Source organism: Sminthopsis crassicaudata, chromosome 3 (genome assembly GCF_048593235.1).
Source record: "Sminthopsis crassicaudata isolate SCR6 chromosome 3, ASM4859323v1, whole genome shotgun sequence".
NCBI lineage: Eukaryota > Metazoa > Chordata > Mammalia > Dasyuromorphia > Dasyuridae > Sminthopsis > Sminthopsis crassicaudata.
Window position 1 is genome coordinate 2,186,912 of NC_133619.1, and position 4,486 is coordinate 2,191,397.

The window sequence follows — 4,486 nt, forward strand, 5'->3', positions numbered from 1 at the left end:
TTTCGCACCAACCAGGACACGAGGGGCTGCTCCAGGAGCAGAAGGCCTTCCTTCACAGATACCAGACTGTGTGGCAGCCATGTCTTGTTTCTGTAGGAGGCAGAAATCAGGGGGCAGAAGGAGTGGGAACCTAAAGCACAAAGAGGGAGGAGGGAGGGGAAGATGAAGGGGCGAGAGAATAGCTGCTGGTACCCACCCCTGTTTGCTGATTCTTCCCCGGGAGGCCGCCGAGTCCAAGCCACGATTTCCTCCATGCTAACCTGGGCTCTGCTTGGCCTTTGGGGCCGAGCTCTGAGCGCTTTCCCGAGTCTCCCCTTGGCCCCGATGGTTCTTCTCCCCACCAGAGGAAGGTGAGCTGTTCTCCTCGGGGTTCAGGCAGGAAGGAGCCAGAATTCAGCCGCTCCAGCCTTGGGAATGGGAAGGACGACCATCTCTTACCCCAAGAAAACATTTTGCTCTGAGCTGGAAACAATCAGGCTGAGAAAATATTGACTCAGGGCGGGGCTCTGCATTTGTGTCCCTGGGAAATGGAAGCCCTGATATCTCTCCGCGAGGTGAGAGTGACGAATCAATGAGAGGCCCCCACATGGGACGGCAGCTGACCTTGGGCAGGGTTTGGGGTGATGTCACGCAGAGAGGGACACAGAGGGGCAGGCGTCAGATCTGTGGAAAGCATGCCCCCAGACTTAGGCAGTCAGCGCTGGCCAGGGGATTGGGCTGCCTCGCATGGACCTAAGTCTCCCCTCATCAGAGTCTTCAAATCAGTGGCGGATCGCCCCATCAGTCAGTCTAACATCTACCAGTGGGGGGGGGGGGGACAGCATCCAGAGCTCTGCACTCAAAGATGCTGACTAGCTGTGTGACTCTGAGCTAAGTCTGGGGATAGAAATAGTTTTGTATTTATAAATAAATAAACAATAAATAAAATAAATATAAAAAAGAAAAATAAAATATAAGTAAAAGTGGGAGGGTGGAGGAGGGAGGTACAGAAAAGACATTCGGAAAAGAGGGAGCTGGGACCCAATGGCTCCTCCCAGCTCAAGCTCTCTAGGGTCCTAGAATTCTGTGGTTTCTCTGAATCACTGGGTATTTCCCCTCCTTTATCTGGAAGCTTCCTGGACTGTGATTCGGAGAACAACCCCTAGACCCCATCTCTGAGCTGCCCCATATCCCTTCTTCTTCTATTGTTCCTTAGAATCGAAGAAATAAGTCATTGGACTTTAGGGACTGGATTTTCCTCTCCCTGCCCATCTCCCTTCTGGGAGAAAAGACCTGGGAAGAGAGGAAAGAGGAGGATTCCTGGCAGGACTCTGGTCCAGTGGGACTGTCCCAACGGTCTCCCCGCTTTTGGAGGGACGGCAGTTATCCAGGAAAGGAGCTGTTACCTCTTAACTAGAAAGGAAGCCGGGTATGGGAAGGCAGTCTGAGTGGAGTCCCAGGTCCCTTGTCCTGGTCCACTCCGTGAGGTTTGGGGAAGGTCGGGGAAACGCGGTCAGATATTTGGGAGCGTGTGGAGAAAGTGTTCTGCAGAGTTCTGCCCTCAGCTCTCAGCACACACATGTGCACGTAGGCAAGCACACACACACTCAGTTCTCTCTCCCTCCTTCCCTCCCTCTTCCTCTCTCCCTCTTTCATTCCCTCCTCCCTTCCTCTCTTTCTCTCCCCCTCCTTATCTCTCTGTCTGCCTCCCTCCCTCCATCCATCCATCCATGCATCTCTCTCTGCCTCTGTGTGTTTGTCTGTCTGTTTCTCTCCCTCTGTCTCTGTCTCTGTCTGTCTCTCTTTCTGTCTCTCTGTTTCTGTCTCTGTCTCTGTGTCTCTGCCTCTCTTCCTCTGTCTGTCTCTCTCTTTGTCTCTGTCTCTCTCTCTGTCTCTGTCTCTGTCTCTCTCCCCCTTTTCCCCCCCTCTCATTTTTATATACCCAGCACACAGCTCCATCACTCCACTCCAGCCCAAAGCCTGACTGGCCCCCGCTGATCTCCATCCTGAGGCCGGCCCAGGACCTTGACTTTGAGTAGAAAAGGGACATCACGTGTATCACTTGAAACTCCCAATCCTCTCATTATCCCGGGGCAGGGCAGGGATGGGGCCTGGACAGGCTCTCCCAAAATAAATCCCAGCGACCTCTGTCCCACTTGGACGCTCAGAAGTTGTGGTTTCTGAAGCCTTCTGGTCAGCGTCCTGAAGCCAGAGCCAGAACTGTCTCCCCGCTGGAAATCCACGAGCTTCCTTAGAACCGGGAGGACCCATGAAGACCCTTCTTCCCGGAAGCTCAGAGAGCCTCGGGTCCTCTCCCAGCCCCCGCAGAGGGAGCTCCAATGGCCTCGAGATCCTTGGGGAAAGGCAGGTTTGCGAGAGGAGCCCAGCCTTGAGCCCCAAAGATCTGGGGCTGGGGGAATGCTGGCTAAGTGACTCCAGCCCTCAGTTCCCTCCTGGGTAAGAGGAAGGACGAACCCGAAGATCTCTGAGGTCACCACGTGATTTAAAGGGTTAAATCAGAAGAACCTGATCCTAAGACCTGCTGAAAACTCCACAGGGAGAGGAGAGAGGGGAAGGCTGTGACCCCAGAGGGGAGCCCTAGGGCCAGAGGGACGACTTTCTCCTTCAATAGGAGCCCTCCCACATCCTAGAGAATTTTAGGGAAAAAAAAAAAAAAGATGGCGGTGATTGTGGTCAACAGATCCCCTGGTGACCCACTAAGGACGACCCTGAAGGCATTATCTTATCTGATCCTCCCAACAATCCTGTGAAACAGGTGCCATTACTACCCCATTTTACAAATGGGGAAACTGAGGCTAGTAGAGTTTAAGTGACTTGCCCAGCGTCTGAGGCAGTGTTGATGACAAGCCCAGCACTCTGGCACAGGGGCACCCCCTAATCTGTCTGTTTTATGGCCTTTGAGTGGGCAGAGGGGTTTTCTGCATGCAAGTTCTTATCCCCAGAGCCAGAATTCAGAATCACTTCAAAGACCCGCAGTCGGTGATGTCCTGGTGTCCAGCGGGAAGGGGGCGGGCAGCCAGGGCAGGACCCCCGTTGGCGCTGGTTTGCACTGACCTGTCTAACTTTGCTGATCTCGGTTGGGATCCACCAGGAGAGCTGAACCCAGCCTTGGCCCTTTGGGGGGTTGGGGAGAGTGGGTGGGGGAAGGAGGCAACGCAGCGAGGGGACTCCAGGGCGATGGCTACTTACAGATGGGCCCTCGTGGCAGTGAAGCTTGCAGACACACTGGAGGAAGGGAAGATATTTCTCTGGTCACTGGTGGATATCAGCACTCTGTAGCACAGGCCCATCTGCCCCTTGCTAGGTACAGCTCCGCTGACCCTATGTGTCAGTCACTCCCCATCTCCCTCATGACCCCCATGCACCAAAATGCTCTTCACAAAAGTGGGCACACCTGTCACTATTCCAGCACGAATTTCTGGGCCATTGTAAGGGGTGAAAACTACTTCACACCCTGACGTATGAAGAGAGGAGTGGGGAAAGGGAACTGGCCGTGATCTTTCCACCCCTCAGTTCTCCTGACCTTCAGACACCCGGCAAGCTCCCCCCAGAGCCCAAAGTGGCCCTGCGAGATTCAGGCGTCGTAAAACAGAGGGGCTGCTGGGCTCAAGGAGCCCCGCTTCCCATCCCTGGGTCTGGCTGAGTCCCACCCCCTCTGCTGCTCCTGAGCACTGGGACTTCATTTCTCAGAACCACAGGGAGAGGCTATGGCGGGCGGAGGGGCGGCTGGTGATGTCATGTGGTCTCCCGGGTCTGGCGTGGGCTAAACTGAATGTCCAACGAAAGCTGTGAGACAGAAGGCGCAGGATTGTTGACCCCATTTCACAGATGAGTAAACTGAGGCTTGGAGCCAGTCAGTGTAGTTTGTGGGAGAGCCAGAGGCACAGCCTCACCTCACCTCGGCCCCAAGAGAAGGGGAGGCTGGGACTGGACTCCTGGCTTTCCTCCCAGACTCCGAGGTCCAAAGATCAGGGCTGAACACGGCTGCATTGTTCCTCCCTCGATCCTCCTCCCGGAGCCAGAGATCTTCAGAGATTAGGAACAAAGCCGCCTCGGTACCTCCAGCCTGCTCTTCTCTCCTCCTGGCCGCCGTCAGTCTTCTCTTGAACAAAAGGGAAGTCCTGGAGCCGAATCGTGGCCCCGATCTCGGCCACCTCCCGAGAACCCGGTGGCAGAGGCTCCGCGGGCGTGGAGGGCTGGTCCCCTGCCCCCCGGAGGCCGCCTAGTTTTCTCTGGCTCCTCTCACACGATGGCCCGCTCCTGCTGACCCTGGGAGTGAATGGCGGCCCAGCAGACCCCATGCCCCAGTCCACAGCAAGCAGCCCGAAAGGATCCTCCTTCCCCGGTGAAGCCGTGCCCTCGGCCCTCGCAGGAGTCACTTTCCTGGGCCCGTCTGTCCATCCCACCCGACCCTAGCACTGCGGGCAAACTGGGGCGCTGCCCAGGAGCCTGGGGGCCTGGTGCCCACCAGTGATGAAGGAAATCC

General features: G+C 56.0%; 1 long non-coding RNA gene across 1 annotated transcript in view; it reads right to left on the bottom strand.

The window, feature by feature from the left end:
- Positions 1-479, bottom strand: part of LOC141564778 (uncharacterized) — a 1,718-nt gene extending 1,239 nt beyond the window's left edge. The window contains exons 1-2 of the long non-coding RNA XR_012488713.1: positions 197-479; positions 1-90 (exon numbers count right to left, since the gene is read on the bottom strand). The exon at positions 1-90 is cut by the window's left edge and continues 1,239 nt beyond it. This is a non-coding gene — a long non-coding RNA (uncharacterized LOC141564778). The remainder of the gene's footprint in view (positions 91-196) is intronic.
- Positions 480-4,486: the final 4,007 nt, after the last annotated feature.